The sequence below is a fragment of the Malus domestica genome, chromosome 15 (genome assembly GCF_042453785.1).
Source record: "Malus domestica chromosome 15, GDT2T_hap1".
NCBI lineage: Eukaryota > Viridiplantae > Streptophyta > Magnoliopsida > Rosales > Rosaceae > Malus > Malus domestica.
The window spans coordinates 17144956-17163561 of record NC_091675.1 but is presented as its reverse complement, the minus strand read 5'-3'; positions in this window follow the sequence as shown (position 1 = coordinate 17163561).

The window sequence follows — 18606 nt, the reverse complement described above, 5'->3', positions numbered from 1 at the left end:
CCAACAAAAGCTTCATCAATGAAGGGCAACTACAACTCATAGAAAGCTTCACACACTCTTGATCAAGACTGTTTGAAGCAAATTCAATTTATATGGTTCGTTCAAACCTTCGACTACCACAAGGTGTGGCTTGCATCACAATCTCTTGCTCAACAGTGTCGAAGCAAAATTTGTATATGTTGTCTCTCCCACATTTTCAAATTTCTAGTTTTCCAAAAAAAAAAAAAAAAAAAAATTGGGAAATTCAACAAAGCTTCATCAATGGAGGATAACTACAAATTCTCAAAAACTTCACACTATCTTGATCAAGATAGTGTGAAGTAAAATCAATTCATGGTACCCAACAAAGCTTCACCACAAAAGCTTCACCAATAAAAGCTTCATCAATGGAAGACAACTACAAATTTTCAAAAGCTTCACACTATCTTGATCAAGATAGTGTGAAGCAAAATCAATTCATGGTACCCAATAAAAGCTTCAACTTCAAAGCTTCACCTACAAAGCTTCAACTCCAAAGCTTCACCTACAAAAGTTTCAACACAAAAGCATCACCTACAAAGCTTCAACTCCAAAGCTTCACCTACAAAGCTTCAACTCCAAAGCTTCACCTACAAAGCTTCAACACAAAACCTTCACCCACAAAAGTTTCACCCACAATAGCTTCACCTATAAAAGCTTCACCAACAAAAGCTTCACCCACAATAGCTTCACCCATAAAAGCTTCACCAACAAAAGCTTCACCAACAAAAGCTTCACCCACAAAAGCTTCACCCACAAAAACTTCACCCACCACAAAAGCTTCACCCACCACAAAAGCTTCACACTATCTTGATCAAGATAGTGTGAAGCAAAATAAATTCATGGTACCCAACAAAGCTTCACCTACAAAGCTTAAATATATATATATTCGAAAATTCAAAAATTCAAAAATTCGGAAATTTGAAAATAAAAAAATAAAAAAATTCGAAAAAGAAATTAAAAAAAAAATTGCCTAGGCCTCATTTTCTTTGGGCCTAACAACTTTCATAACAAATATATATGAATGAGGAGTTTTGGGCTACCACTTAGAAAGGAAATGCCTCATTCGTCAACTCCATCGACCGGAGACTTGGGGGACTCCTACCATATGCTACTGCACCTTGATACTCGGAAGTCTCACGACCACTCAGTGACTTGGATTTTTCAAGTCTCCAACCGAGAAGTTTTCCTCACTCGGGAAATTAAGGGAGCACTACCTCAACATACATGCTTCACTCATAAAGCTTCAACATACAAGCTTCAACAAAACAAAAAATTAAAAGAACTTAGTGAAGAAGGCCTTGGTGTATTTAACACAATACGTTGAAATGAAGCAAAACTTGTTTATTGATATCTCCGATAAGTTACAAATACGTACATATACATAAATCAAAATAAACAAACAAGAAGGAGCCTTCACAAAGGTTGCCCAGGAGAAGTCCCAGCAGTCGGCAGAGCCCCGGAAAGAGAAGGCACCGAAGGGTGATTATTCGGAGCCTCAGTACTAGGCAGAACCCCAAAAGGATGAGGCATCGAAGGTTGATCATTTGGAGCTTCATTACGCGGTACAGCCCCAGAAGACGAAGGCAATAAATGCATTTGAAACAAACCCACAAACCTCTGATGATCAAGTAAAATCTGACCATCAGATTCCTGCAGCTGGTCGAGCTTCCTCTTCATGTTTGTAGCATAGTCATGTGCGAGCCCGTGCAACTGTTTATTCTCATGCTTGAGCCCTCTGATCTCCTATTTGAGACTTATCACTTCAACCGCCAATGATTTAACTTGGTGGGTTCGAGCAAATAGGCGTTGGGCCATATTAGACATAGAACATGCACACTGAACACTGAGAGCCAGAGAATCCTTAATAGCCAACTCATCAGACCGTTTGGAAAGTAGTCTGTTATCTTTGGGAGTGAGAATGTTCCTGGCCACCACTGCAACTGTCATATCATTCTTTATCACAGAGTCCCCAATGGTAAGATGACCAGTAAGGGATAAGAAGGGTGGGCGTCATATGTTGTCTTGAGAGGGCATGGCTGCCTCTTCACCAAAGTTCAAGTCAAAACGATGGTCGGATGGGCCAAACATTCTCAGAAATGATGAAGGAGAAATAAGGTGAAATAAATCTCTGAAGTACAAAAATAAGAGAAACATTCCTACAAACAATAACTCTCTAAACGTACTTCTTGCACACAATTGGTGCCCCTATAAAAGAAAGGGCAACAGGGCCATTGGTTCAAAAATCGAAGAGGCACCACTCTCCGGATTTTGAGAAGTAGATTTTCCTGAGTAAAATATGTCGACAATCCCCACACGCAACATCAGCTTCTCGAGTACCACAGATAACTTTGCCAAAGATCTCTGACAAAGTTTAGACACATAAATTTTGAAGGTCCAGCTACCCTACTATTACCCACAAGGGTAGAGGAACAACACAATTGCTTGATAACTGGAAAGTCCATATGTGTGTCAACTTCCGTGCTCTATGGCAAGACAGACTGGCAAAAATGCCCAACCTTTACTCACATTCGAGAAAACATTCCCAACAAGATTACTTGCTCAAAAATCGAAGAGGCACAGCTTTCCGAATCTCGAGAGCCAGACTCCCAACAGGATTACTTGCTCAAAAATCGAAGAGGCACCGCCCTCCGAATTTAGAGAGCCAGACTCCCAACAAGATTACTTGCTCAAAAATCGAAGAGGCACCGTATTTCGAATCTCGAGAGCCAAACTCCCAATAGGATTACTTGCTCAAAAATTGAAGAGGCACATCTTTCCAAATCTTGAGAGCCAGACCCCCAACAGGATTACTTGCTCAAAAATCGAAAAGGCACCGCTCTCCGAATCTCAAGGGCCAGACTTCCAACATGATTGCTTTCTCAAAAATCGAAGAGGCACCGTTTTTCGAATCTCGAGAGCCAGATCCCCGACAAGATTGCTTGTTCGAAAATCGAAGAAGCACTGCTCTCCGAACTTCGAGAGCTAGATTTCCTTGGATAAAGCTTGTCTGTAATCTTCACACACAACATCAGCTTTCCAGATACCACATACCATTTTTTCAAAATGCTCTGACAAAGTTAAAACATGTGAATCTTGCAGCTCCCACTACATTGCTATGACTGAGAAGGGTAAAGGAACATCGTTACCACTCTCTGTTGGGACAATTCCTATATATGTCAATCTTCATCCTCCACAGCTAGGCAGACCTGCAAATAAAAAAAATGCTCAACTTTTCTTCACCCCCAATAATACCTCTGCAAACAAGCTATACCAGAGCAAGAGTATCTCATATCATCAGGGTTAAAAGCAAGAGTATCCCATATCATGTTTTTTCCCTATCTTTTCCTTTGGCCTTGTTCTTACCTACAAGACAAGGAGAAAGAGAGCAATCAGTCAGCACTTGGAATCAAGCTTCTAATCAGGAACTAATTGCCTGGAACCCCTTGCCTGATTACCTACCTGGCATTGCTCTCGAGTACTCATCTTCAACATCTTATGCTTCTATAGAAGATACCACATCTGTCTGAGGAACAAATAGGGCAAGTGAGAATGATACAAGGAAGCATATGGAGACAAGCGTAACAGAACATGTGCCGATACATCCACTACTTTGTCAACTGCAAAAGTATCCCATATCATCAGGGTCGAACGTACCCTAGATTTGATGGATTTGTTTTGACCCTCAAATTTTTGAGTCGGCCTTATACTCTGGAGGAAACCAGAAAACCCTCCAGCCTAGTTCAAGAATAAGCCTGTGGAAAGTTACTTCTTCAAAAGCAAAAGTATCTCATATCATTTCTTCTCCATTTGCTTCTCCTTATCCTTGTTGCTGTTTACGACACAAAGAGAAGGAGAACAATCAACCGGAAGCCGAAGTCGAACCTCTGATCCAGGTTGCTTGCTTGGAAGTTTGATTGCTTACCTTGTCTGTTACCTCCTTTTGCAAATCTCCTAGCTCGGCGACTTGGGGGACTCCTACTATAGGGTTTTTATCGCACTTGACCAAGCTCGAAACTACAAGTAAGATTCAAGTGAAATTGATACATTACCTTGTGCATCTTCATCGATTAAAGATATCACCTCTAGATGGAGGAAAAGTACTTCCAGAGAAAATGCTACATCTACATATGAGACAGATAAGGCAAGTGAAAATGATACCACACTTCGGTACTTAGAAGTTTCGTGATTACTAAATGGCTTGGATCTTGCAAGTCCCCAACTGAGAAGCTTCCCTCACTCGGGAACTTAGGAGAGCACTGCTTGTACCATACTTGACCAATCCCGAAACTACTGAGCACCGGTCAACGTTATACAGTCAAGGACCCAGAAGAATTTCCCTCAAACCAGGAGGCCAATCACAGCACGACACGTGTCGACATCAGAAGCCAATCATAGAGCGACACGTGTCAACATCAGAAGCCAATCACAACACGACACGTGTCAATGTCAGAATGAAACTAGAAACTCTCTTCTATAAATAGAGATCATTATCTCACAATATTGCATAATGTCATTTGTACTAATTCATTCACTAGTACTCACTAAAGGAGAGCTTGAACCTATGTACTTGTGTAAACCCTGCACAATTAATGAGAACTCCTCTACTCCATGGACGTAGCCAATCTGGGTGAACCACGTACATCTTGTGTTTGCTTCCCTGTCTCTATCCATTTGCATACTTATCCACACTAGTGACCGGAGCAATCTAGCGAAGGTCACAAACTTAACACTTTCTGTTGTACCAAAGTCCTCACTGATTTTGTGCATCAACAAGATGATAAAATAATGATAAAATGCAAAAGGAGTATCCAACAAGTCCAAAATTTAAAAACACATTAAGCATATATGCCATATAACCATAGTAAGGAGTATTGTAGGATAAACAGATCTTGCAAGGCCGTTCTCCACAAGGATTATTAAATAATGCAAACCAAACCAAATTCTAATTAATTATTGTAAAACAAAAATTTATGATAATTGATTTTATGTCCTACTTTAATAAAAACAAACGCCTAAGATAAAGAAACTAAAAGAAAGGAAAAACATAAATGAAACAAATAAATTAAAATAAACAAATAATAAAACAAAAAGAAAAGAAGAAAAAGGAAAGGGCTCACCTGGATTTGACATCAAGACCTGGAGCCATGGGAAAGGCACATTAAAAAGAAAGAAAAATATGATGGGCGCATGGTTCAAACTAGAGACCTGGGAGCTTGTAAGGACGCACTGACCAACACGTCCAAGTCCATACTAGTGTCAATCTTTCGCAACAGCTACCATATATGCTAATTTAGCAGCATCATGTTCATTTAAAAAAAAAACCCTAGCATTTACGACACTCTTTGTCTTGCCTCAAGCCCAGAGCCCTGAACGGCTTTATGTCTCTATATGTCTGAACGTCTCTTTCAATAGACATGGCATGCCACATGTCATGCATCCATGTGGTGAACTTCTTAATATTCCAAAATAAAGGCTAAGATGTGCCCCTATTTCTCTCATTTCTGATTGCTTTTTAGAAACTCTAGGCCTCTCTCTCTAGAATATGAGATCTCTCTCTCAATAATAGTTTCACTCGGCCCTCTCTCCCATTTCTCTCAGACCTCTATTTCTTTAAGATTAAAAAAAAGAAAAAAAGCTCTCATTTCCCTATAATGAAGAACCCTAGCTGCTCCTCATCTACCATTTTAGCTCCAATGCTTGACCCTCATCTCTCATTTCAAAACACACACTCACCTTTAGCCGCTCACAATAGTCAATCTTCTCTGCAAAAACCAAAACCAGCGAGTCCTACCATGGAAATGGTGGCACATTGAAGCTCCAATCTTCCCACAGAGGTAAGCATTGCCTCTGCCATTGTTGAATATGTGTCCCTTTGATGATTTGAGATAGAAAAAATAAGAAGACTAACACATGCCTTTTTTTATTTTTTTATTTTTTTATGTATGAGGGTGAAGAACTGCCTAGGCGTCCGCCTAGAGCCCAGCCGATTTTTCCAACCGATTTGCAAGAAAACACCTCGGGTCACCACTGTCTAGCGCTTAGGTAGCCGCCTAGGCCATTTTTTAGAACACTGTTATTAGTACCTCACAATAGTCTAGCAAAAATGTGATTCAATTTCTCTATTTTTAAACACATTCAAAACATCTTAAGAGGCGTGTAATGCCGGTTATAAAAAAAGTCTTTCACACGCAGATAATAATGTGATTAAATAAGTTGTCAAAAGATTGTTTTTTATTTTTATTTTTAACAAACGATATTATCTACACTAAGGGGGAGGGGGTGGGTTTAGCCTCACAATGGGCTAGCAATAATGTGATTCAATCAGTTGTTTATTAAATATTATTTTCTCTATTTTCAAACACGTTCAAAACATTTTAAAAGGCGTGTAATGCCGGTTATAAAAAAAGTCTTTCGCACACGGATAATAATGTGATTAAATTAATTGTCAAATGATTTTTTTTTAACAAACGATAATATCTACACTAAGGGGAAAAGGGTGGGCATAGCCTCACAATGGGCTAGCAATAATGTGATTCAATTAATTGTTTATTAAATATTATTTTCTCTATTTTTAATGTAAATTATATAAAGACCGATTTTATTATGTGAATTCAACTGTTTTAATTGGTTTATGAGGGGTTTCTTCTAGCATGATCTAAAATTATTCATTTATTTCAAATATTTGATTTTCCTTTTGTCAATTTACGCATATAAATACATTTAAAATATGTAAGTCGCGAGTAGTACGTCGTGATTCAAAAAATGTCCCCAAGATAAAAAACTTCAAAGGCATCCCAAAATAATACATCAAATAAGGCAGGGGCATTTTCATCATCTTAACATTATTTTTTTAATAATTAATTTTGTTGTGGTTTTTTTTTTAATTAGTACTTCACAATAGGTTGGCAATAATGTGACTCAATTTCTCTATTTTTAAACACGTTCAAAACATCTTAAGAGGAGTGTAATGCCAGTTATAAAAAAAAAAAGGTCATTCGCACGCGGATAATAATGTGATTAAATTAGTTGTCAAATGATTGTTTTTTTTTAACAAATAATATTATCTACACTAAGGGAGAGGGGATGGGCTTAGCCTCATAATGGGCTAGCAATAATGTGATTCAATCAGTTGTTTATTAAATATTATTTTCTCTATTTTAAACACGTTCAAAACATCTTAAAATACGTGTAATACCGGTTATAAAAAAGGTCTTTCGCACGTGGATGATAATGTGATCTATACTAAGGGGGGTGGGCTTAGCCTCACAATGAGCTAGCAATAATGTGATTCAATCAATTGTTTATTAAATATTATTTTCTCTATTCTTAATGTAAATTCTATAGAGACCGATTTTATTATGTGAATTCAGCTGCTTTAATTGATTTATGAGGAGTTTCTTCTAGTATGATCTAAGATTATTCATTTACTTCAAATATTTGACTTTCCTTTTGTCAATTTACGCATATAAATACATTTAAAACGTATAAGTCGCACGTAACACGTCGTGATTTAAAAAATATCTTTTGCATGAGCGTGAGCGCATGCATGAAGGCTAGTGATATATACAGTGGGAAATTCTTTATACAAACAAGTATATATTCCCTATCCATTGATGGTTTTCATTGTAATTAATATTAATTTTTGGAGAGATTTTTCAATGTGTCTAGAACACGGGGCGGTACGCCATGTGTTATTATACAAGTGGATGAAATTTTTTGCAAGGGTTCATCCACTTGTACAATAACATATGGCGTATGTGCCCGTATTCTGGATACACTGAAACATCTCTCCAATTTTTGGGTGTCTTGGTAATACGATCATTCAATGTCTTGGTAATACGATCATTCAATGAATATTATAACATGTATTTTGGTTATTAGTCTTATATCAGAAGATCTAAATTTATCATTCATTTATATCGCACAATGTAAAATCATGTATCACATGGCGGTGTGATAATCACATTAAAAAAAAGGAGCTTTAATGAAAAGGGTTTGAGCTAAGTTTAATTTAACCAAAAACCACCCTGTATTATTATTTAATAAAAAATGCTTCATATTTAATTATACGGACAAAACTAATATATACCAAGCCCCACAAACATTGAACACACATGGGCTAAATTAAAGGCCCAAACCGAAATAATTTTATTTCGAGCCCTACCTCTAACAAAAACCTCATTTTGTTAGCTAATTTCGTTATAATAAACTTCTCTTTATTTACAAATATGCCATTTTGTCAGCCAGTTCCTTCTCTCTTTCTGTTTATTTATTTATTTTCGTTGACTCTCTTTCTTTTTTTTTCCTTGTTTTCTTCTTCCCCCCCTCCTGGAAGGGACGTCTTTTTCATAGGCTTGAGAAACCTGAAAAAGGATCCTCGATGGATCCTTTTCCTGGAGATCCTAGGGATCATGTGATCGTGATCGTTCATTGTACATTGTGCGGTCAGTTTTCGTTAGGTACTATTTATATTTAATTTTAAATTTTGAAATGATTTCTGACCACACGATGTACGATGAAAGGTCACGATCAAGAATTCCTAGGGAAAAGGATCTGACAAGGATCCTTTTCCGAGAAACCCATTAATTCCGACTTTCTTTTATTATTATTATTATTATTATTATTATTATTGTTATATTTTACTTATTTGAATTTGGTTGTTCAAATTCTTTTGTTGACCAATCTCCACCTTAATTTGTTTGCCACTTAGAATCTGCAAAAAAATGTTTTATGTAGGAACCACTTTCATTGAAAATATTCCAGTTTCATTTTTAGTTTGTGGGTTTAAAGATTTGCATGTGCGGTCTTGACTATTGACTGATAAGACAATGATCCTGGAGGTGGTTAAGAAATTTTCGGGATACAAATAATCTATATTAACTGATCGGATCATATTTATATATATTTTTACTTCGAATTCACTCGTCTTTTCTTGGTTAGTTCCTTATATTTTTGAGCTATTTACGTTATTTTTGTGTTTATAGGATCTGTTATGCAAATTTACCCTTTATTGTCACATGATAATACTAATTTACATTTTATAAACAATGTTTGTCCCTCTCATTATTATGATGTTTGCAAAGGAAGAGAAGAAAGAAGAATAAAATAAAGGGAATCCAAGAGAGGAGTGCAGGAGACAGCGTGACACGCGGGGAGTCAAAGCAGGAAAAAGAAGGCAGAAAACTGGAAGAGGGACACGGCATAATTAAAAGGAAGGAATCCAAACATGGGCAGCGGGATAAAATAAAAAGGCAGGAAGCTGCCTTAGCAGCTGATAAGGCGTGAGGAAAAGAAAAGCTAAAAAAGGATGCTGCCTTGGCAGCTGGCAGCTAGGACAGCAGAAGAAAGGTCAGAAAAGGATAGAAGGAAAAAAACGAAAAAAGGAGAGGACAGCAGTGGGCTGTCTTGGAGCCCAGAGGAGTGCGCAGGGTGCGCATAAAATAAAAGAAGAAACGCTGCCTTTAGCAGCAAAAAGGAGAGAAGCAGGAGAGAGGTCAGAGGGCTGCCTTTGGGCAGCTCGCAGAGACGCAGGTCTTGGAGCGGAAACAAGGCAGCGCAAATAGAGCAGAAGGCAGAAGCTGCCCTTTGGGCAGCGTGAAGCTGCGGAGAGAAGGGAAGTGGGGAGCTGGAGAATGGGCGCTGCCTTTGGTAGCGAGGTCAGAGAAGAAATCAGCGCGAGGGGAGAGAATTGCAGGCGCAGGAACGAGAAACCAACGGCACAGAACGCTACCCTTGGCAGCGTGGGCACGAAAGCAACAGATCACCTTCTTTCGGTTTAATCTTTTCAAACTTCTATTTTATTTTTGTTTTTAATAATGTGTAATTAAATTTATGTTGGCTAGAGGTTAATTCAAAGCCATGATTATATTTGTAATATGAATTGATTACCTTCAGTTGTGATTTCATAAGTTGTGAATTCAATTTACTTATCCGTTCGTATAAAAACTGATTTGTGTATGTTGGTTGAGAGTGCACGCTTAATTTACATGCATGAATTTGATGCTAGAATATAAGTGAATTTCACCTAATCGTTATGAACTTATTTTCACAAGTAGTAAAGGTTGCTAGTCACAATCACGTTAAGTAAATTCTTGGCAAGAGTATCATGCTTTTCATAGTTACGAATGCCTCGTCAATGCTTATAGTTTTCACAAAGTTTAATGATCTTTGATTGTATCTCTATTGTGCTTTTCACGTAGGGGACTTTTGAAGAATGTTTTGAATTGTTGTATGCGTTTTCCCGTCCAATTCAATAACTTAAGGAAAACTTGAAGATTAAAAAAGTGCTGTTCACGGTTAATCTGAAGTGTTGAGATTCACAATTTATTAAATGAACAACTGGAAATCATTTTGTATGCAAGTATAACATGTGTGGAGAAGAACCCTCTAGTTAGTCCGTCATTTATCATTTTACCTTAATTTTATGTTTTTGCCAGGAGAAGAACCCTCTAGTTAATCCATCACTTATCCTTTCACCTTAATTTCATGTTTTTGTCAATTCTGTAATTTAATTAAGTTTAATTTACTTTTCATCAAAACCAAACACCCATCCATTATTAAATTATATTATTTATTTAGTTTTCTTTATTGTTAGTCTTTTAATTTAATTTCCGTCCATTTCAGTTCCTAGTGTTTAATTTAATTGTTTTCATTATTTTGAGTCATTTTAAGTGTGTTTCGAGTTATTAGAGTTTTTAGCCTAGTTTTGTGTCCTTGAGTCTTATTTAATATTTTTAAATTAATTTAGAATAGATTAGCAATCCCTCCTAATCCCCGGCCTAGAACGATACCCTACTTACATCTATACTACAATTGTCAAAAAGAGGGTTTAATTTGTGTGTCAAGTAAATTCACGCATCAAATTTTGGCGCCGTTGCCGGGGATTAGTAACTTTGCTAATCCTTTTATTTTTGTTTTTGTTATGTTTATATTGGTGTTTGTGTATTTTACTTTTGATATTTGATTTATTTTTCTTTCTTTGATTTTAGGTTCAAATGGAGCCGAGGGAAATTTAAAGGAAAGATGCGTCCGGCTAAAGACGTTAAATCAAGCGCTTCTTGGGAGGCAACCCAAGCATTCAACGAAGGGAGACTTTGGAATCGCTAACCCAATCAGATTTGCATTTTTACACCCTTATCTTTAATGCTTTCATTTTGTCTTGTTTAGTTAGTTGTGTTATTTAGTTTAAGTGTGGGGGAAGGTTAACCAAAGTCTCTTTACATTAATTTACATATATAAAAAAAAAAAAATTTAAAAAAAAAAAAAAAAAAGAAAGATAAAATTTAAAATTAATGATAAAAAAAAAAAATTACATAAAAAAAAAAAATTACATAAAAAAAAAATTAAAAAAAAAAAAAAAAAAGTACAAATATTTTACAATGATGTAAACTAATAGTATTCATTGGTCGGGTGGTGCTTCAGTAGTAGGCGGGGCTTCAGCAGTCGGCGGGGCCACAGAAGGAGGAGGCAGCAGAGGTTGATCAGTTGGAGCTTCACTACGCGGTGCCGCTCCAGAAGACGAAGGCAGATGTTGTTGGAACAAACCCACAAACCTCCGATGATCAAGTAAAATTTGACCATCGGTGTCCTGCATCTGGTCAATCTTCCTCTTCATGCTGGTGGCATAGCTGTGTGCGAGCTTGTGCAATTCCTTATTCTCATGCTTGAGCCCTTTAATCTCTTGCTTGAGACTCTGTATTTCAGCCACCAAGGATTCAACGTGACGGGTTCGGGCATATAGGCGTTGGGCCATGTTGGACACGGAACCGGCACACTGCACGCTAAGAGCCAGAGACTCATTGACCGCCAATTCATCAGACCGCCTTGCGAGCAGTCTGTTATCTCTGGGAGTGACAAGGTTTCGGGCCACCACCGCAGCGGTCATGTCATTTTTCATCACCGAATCCCCAACAGTAAGAGGACCAGTTGGGGATATGAAAGATGGGCGCCATATGTTGTCTGGTGAAGGCGGAGCTGCCTCTTCACCACGGTTCAAGTCAAAACGACGATCGGAAGGGCCAGACATTTTTCAGAGGTGGTGAAGAAAGAAGAGAGTTGGACTGATCAAGATTAAACAAGTGCAAGATGGGAGTGTTTACTAGAGGGAGCTCAAGTGTGTTGTGGAACAAAATTAACGCCTCTATAAAAAGAAGAAATCAAAGAGGCGCTCCTCAGAAATTGAAGAGGCGTCCTTTCGCAAATCGAAGAGTCGGGGCACCTTCCTCAAAAGCCGGATTCTTTTCTCAAAAGAGGAGTTTCCGTTCTCAAAAGCCGGATTCTTTTCTCAAAAGAGGCGTTCATTTCTTAAAAGTTGGGCTTGCTCAGAAACCACGAGCCGAACCCCGGATTTCGCAAGATCAATTCGTCCAGACGTGTTGTCACCCATCACACGCAAACTCAGCTCTGCGAAAATCACGGGCAGTCTGTCGAAGTGCCGATTCCAACCATCTGTCTCTCTCAGCCTAGTCAGCATTTGTCACATGCAACTGGCAGCTTTGCGGAAATTACGGGCAGCTTTGTCAGAAAGCGCGTAATTTGTACTATTCATCCATCCACCGGCTGCCGACAATGAGTGAGAGAACAGTTCCGGTTGTGAAGAGAAGTCCTATAAGTTTCTACCTTCGCCTTCCACAGCAAAAGCACATTCTCTCAGCACACCCTCTCAACACCTCTTCATCTCCGAAAATGCATTCCCAAAGAATCCTCTCGAGTCACTCTGTGTTCCTCATTCCTTGGGATACTCCTGCGAACAACCCATTCAAAGAAAAAGTATTTCATATCATAAAGGTTGAAAGCAAGAGTATCTCATATCATGCTTTCTCCATGTCCTTCTCCTTGTCTTTGTTTTCCGACAAGGAGAAAGAGAGCAATCAGCCAGCATTTGGTATCAATCTTCCAATCTGGAGCCAACTGCCTGGAACCCCTTCCTGATTGCTTACCTAGCCTTGCTCTCGAGTACTCATCTTCATCATTTTATGCTTTCTCTTCGTCTACCACATCTGCCTGGGGGACAGTAAGGGAAGTGAAAATGATACCTCGAAGCATGTGGAGACAATTCAGCTAGGGACAAGGAGAAAGAAAGCAAGAGGTGGGCACTTGGAAAGATTGAAGAAAGAAATAAGGACCAACACCTTTGCCTCGTGCCTGCCCGCCGTGCTGAAGAAACAAGCAGAGAAGAATGCAGCTCGTACAATCAACCCAGCACAAGGAGTCCGAACTGAAGAACTAGAGAAGCTGCCACATCTGCTTGGAGAACAAATAAGGAACTGCAACATAACCAAAGAGCAAAGCTTCGCCGTACAATATCATAAAATCATCACTTGCAAGTGAAAAGCTAAGTGTCACCCTGTTCAAGAGGAAAGCTGTGGAAAGTCAACAAGCACGACCAATGATTACTTATTAGTTTTATTCATTATCTTTTATCGTAATTTTCAATTTTTCGTTTGCAATTTTTTTTTTTAATTAATTTTCTTGCGTACTTAACTGAATTATTTCTTTTCTTTGCAGGAACTTTTGGTTATTTCCACCCTTGAAGTTGATTGCAGAATTTTAGCTTGGGGGTCATCGCTTGATTTTACTGCAAATTAGGGAAGTTTTCAGTCCAATTGCGTTATTTTGTTTCTTATTATTTATTTATTTTATTTTATTTTTTTATTTGCATTATAGTGTTTTCTGACATTGGGGACAATGTCAAGTTTAAGTGTGGGGGTAGAAATCTCTAGAATTTCATTTGTTTCTGTGTTGTTAGTTTTTGTTTTCTTAAAAAAAAAATAAAAAAAAAATAAAAAATAAAAAAAAAATCGGAAAATTTAAAAATCCAAAAATATTGTCTTGTTTCCCTTATTGTTCTGAATCAGATTTTTTGTTAGTTTCCCGACCCAATGATATAATTAGATCAAATTTGAATCATGATTATCAAGAACTTAGTTAACATGTGTTTTGTGAAATTCCTAATTCTTTTGTTAGTTTTGTACATGTTTGATCATCTTTGAAAAACCAAATGCACATAGCCTTGTTGATGTGAAACTAAAGCATAACTTAAAGCTTCATATGTGAATTTAGTGACCATCCTATGTGAGTTTTTGAGCCGATTGAAAGTGTGTGCATTTTTCATACACTCCTATTCTTTCATGTGTGATGAACTTATGTGAGATACATCTCTAGAACTTGCGTAACGATCTTTCGAAATGTTTGTCATTGATTGCATGAACTTGGAAATGATAGAGGCATTAGGTTTACCACTATGGCCCAAATAACCATGTTTCCCAAAGAAAAATGATATCATTAGTTTGCCAATTTGAGCCGTGTATGTTGAACCTTTTATTTCTTATCACCATATATGTCTACCCTTATACCTGAAACATTTTTCATTACCCTTTCCAAGCGAGCAATGCGAGATTGTCTTATGAGAAACGTTTGTGAAGTACTTTGAAGGTGTTTGGCAAAAGAATAAGTGTGGGGGTATTTCATGTTTGTATATAAAAAAATAAAAAAAAATAAAAAAGAGAAGAAAAGAAAAAGAAAAAGAAAAATTGTACACAAAGAAAATAAAAAGTTGTTCAAGTTTCAGTTTAAGGGTATGGTTGGAGGTGCTAGAAGAATTGTTGGAGAGCTTGAGTTCTTATAAATCTAAAGAGAAAAATTGCTTGCAATGTAGCTTGGAATTTGTGTTTCCTATTCTTTTGTTTCAATAACCCTATCCCTAAACCTCATTACATCCAATAAAAGTCCTCTTGATTTAAGTTTTGCAATTATGACTGTGGAGAAGTGATCTTTATGCAAGCTTATGGTAGAAATTTCACATTTGATTCTTTGAGCGAAACACATTAAAACTAAACACATATGTGATTGAGTGTATATCCCGTGAGAAGGTTACTAGTTTGCATATGATGATTTTAAAAATAAAAACTTGAAATTGCATTAGCATGACTATCTCACACACTACACTTCAAGGATGATTCAAAGATTACTGCTAATATTTGAATAAGGAAGATGAACTTGGATTAACTTGTTTGGTGCTAGCTATGGTTCTTGATGATTTGTTTTCTTAAATGAAATTCTATGAGGGTCACATAGGGGGAAGCTAATGTTTTTCTTGTTACTTCTTGTTCTTATTTTCTTTGTTTTGCTCGAGGACTAGCAAAAGTTAAGTGTGGGGGTATTTGATCGGATCATATTTATATATATTTTTACTTCGAATTCACTCGTCTTTTCTTGGTTAGTTCCTTATATTTTTGAGCTATTTACGTTATTTTTGTGTTTATAGGATCTGTTATGCAAATTTACCCTTTATTGTCACATGATAATACTAATTTACATTTTATAAACAATGTTTGTCCCTCTCATTATTATGATGTTTGCAAAGGAAGAGAAGAAAGAAGAATAAAATAAAGGGAATCCAAGAGAGGAGTGCAGGAGACAGCGTGACACGCGGGGAGTCAAAGCAGGAAAAAGAAGGCAGAAAACTGGAAGAGGGACACGGCATAATTAAAAGGAAGGAATCCAAGCATGGGCAGCGGGATAAAATAAAAAGGCAGGAAGCTGCCTTAGCAGCTGATAAGGCGTGAGGAAAAGAAAAGCTAAAAAAAGATGCTGCCTTGGCAGCTGGCAGCTAGGACAGCAGAAGAAAGGTCAGAAAAGGATAGAAGGAAAAAAACGAAAAAAGGAGAGGACAGCAGTGGGCTGTCTTGGAGCCCAGAGGAGTGCGCAGGGTGCGCAGAAAATAAAAGAAGAAACGCTGCCTTTAGCAGCAAAAAGGAGAGAAGCAGGAGAGAGGTCAGAGGGCTGCCTTTGGGCAGCTCGCAGAGACGCAGGTCTTGGAGCGGAAACAAGGCAGCGCAAATAGAGCAGAAGGCAGAAGCTGCCCTTTGGGCAGCGTGAAGCTGCGGAGAGAAGGGAAGTGGGGAGCTGGAGAATGGGCGCTGCCTTTGGTAGCGAGGTCAGAGAAGAAATCAGCGCGAGGGGAGAGAATTGCAGGCGCAGGAACGAGAAACCAACGGCACAGAACGCTACCCTTGGCAGCGTGGGCACGAAAGCAACAGATCACCTTCTTTCGGTTTAATCTTTTCAAACTTCTATTTTATTTTTGTTTTTAATAATGTGTAATTAAATTTATGTTGGCTAGAGGTTAATTCAAAGCCATGATTATATTTGTAATATGAATTGATTACCTTCAGTTGTGATTTCATAAGTTGTGAATTCAATTTACTTATCCGTTCGTATAAAAACTGATTTGTGTATGTTGGTTGAGAGTGCACGCTTAATTTACATGCATGAATTTGATGCTAGAATATAAGTGAATTTCACCTAATCGTTATGAACTTATTTTCACAAGTAGTAAAGGTTGCTAGTCACAATCACGTTAAGTAAATTCTTGGCAAGAGTATCATGCTTTTCATAGTTACGAATGCCTCGTCAATGCTTATAGTTTTCACAAAGTTTAATGATCTTTGATTGTATCTCTATTGTGCTTTTCACGTAGGGGACTTTTGAAGAATGTTTTGAATTGTTGTATGCGTTTTCCCGTCTAATTCAATAACTTAAGGAAAACTTGAAGATTAAAAAAGTGCTGTTCACGGTTAATCTGAAGTGTTGAGATTCACAATTTATTAAATGAACAACTGGAAATCATTTTGTATGCAAGTATAACATGTGTGGAGAAGAACCCTCTAGTTAGTCCGTCATTTATCATTTTACCTTAATTTTATGTTTTTGCCAGGAGAAGAACCCTCTAGTTAATCCATCACTTATCCTTTCACCTTAATTTCATGTTTTTGTCAATTCTGTAATTTAATTAAGTTTAATTTACTTTTCATCAAAACCAAACACCCATCCATTATTAAATTATATTATTTATTTAGTTTTCTTTATTGTTAGTCTTTTAATTTAATTTCCGTCCATTTCAGTTCCTAGTGTTTAATTTAATTGTTTTCATTATTTTGAGTCATTTTAAGTGTGTTTCGAGTTATTAGAGTTTTTAGCCTAGTTTTGTGTCCTTGAGTCTTATTTAATATTTTTAAATTAATTTAGAATAGATTAGCAATCCCTCCTAATCCCCGGCCTAGAACGATACCCTACTTACATCTATACTACAATTGTCAAAAAGAGGGTTTAATTTGTGTGTCAAGTAAATTCACGCATCATTAACCACATTGTCACTTAACGGTTTATGTAACAGAAGATCTAAAAGATGTATGACATTGCAATTAAATTCACAACTTCGTGTACAACATTGCAATGTTTTAAATATGATGTACGGGTTTCCAACCCAAACTTAAGGGTGCAAACTGTATACCATATTTTTAGTTTTTTTTTTTTTTTTTTTTTGAGAAAATTCAAACAATATTTTTAGTTTAGGTACTAATGGAAAAGTCAACTAAAATCATTTTATAAATAGTACTATATTTTAAAATAGTTACATGATTGCAACTATATATTAGTAACTTTTCTGACGACTAGGGGTTGGTCAGTGACTTTGTCATATATTCAGAGAAATGGACCACAAAATTGTAATTATTTAAACTTTCATCTCATTCTATCAAATTCATCAAAGTACTAAAGATAAATAATAAATTTACTTACATCCGTCTGGCCCGCCTAGACTCAGCCGATGTGCTAGGCCTCAGTCCGTCACCGGACTAGCACCTAGCGTCTTTTAGAACCATGAGAAGTAGTGTTTGTTTTCTTCAGTTTCATAAGTAGTGCATAATTTTGCAATAATTGCAGCAATAGTGTGCATTATTTTTTTGTTCAAATTCAGAATTAGTGTGAGTTATTTTATTCTAGTTCCATAAATAGTGTTTATTTTGTTTCATAAATAATGTGGGTTATTATACTGTAGTTCTAGAAATAGTATGGGTATAATGATGTAGTTCTAGAAATAGTGTGGGTTATTTTGGTTCACTTTCAAAAATAGTGTGGGTTATTATGCTGTAATTCTAGAAATAATGTGGGTTATTATGATGTAGTTTCAGAAATAGTGTGGGTTATTTTGGTTCACTTTTAGAAATAGCGTGAGTTACTATGATGTAGATCTAGAAATAATGTGGGTTATTCTGTTGTAGTTCTAGAAATAATCTGCGTTATTTTTGTTCACTTTCAGAAATAATGTGGGTGATTATACTGTAATTCCATAAAGGGTAGATCGCCAAAATGGTCCCTGAGATTTGCATAACTCATCACTTTGGTCCCTGAGATTCCAAATCGATAAAAGTGGTCCTTGAGATTGTCCACCATCCATCATTTTGGTCATTCCGTTAAAAACTCCGTTAAGTGTCCCGGAGCTTTTGGCCAGAAGTTTGGGCAATTTTCAAAGCTTCGTAACTCAATCGTTTCTTAACCAATTTCGACCCATAATATATCAAAATGAAGATAGGAAAGTGTAGGATAAGATTATACCTATTTTGAAACCCAATAGTTTCTAGAGATGGCCAGAAAATAGCCTCAAAGTTGACTGGTCCGAGCAAAAACTGGAAAACTCGCCGGAAACTGGGTAAATTTTAAACTTTCATAACTTCTTCAATACTCAACTAAATTAAGTGATTCAAAAGAAAAAATCATACTTCTTGATGAGACAAAGAGAATAGT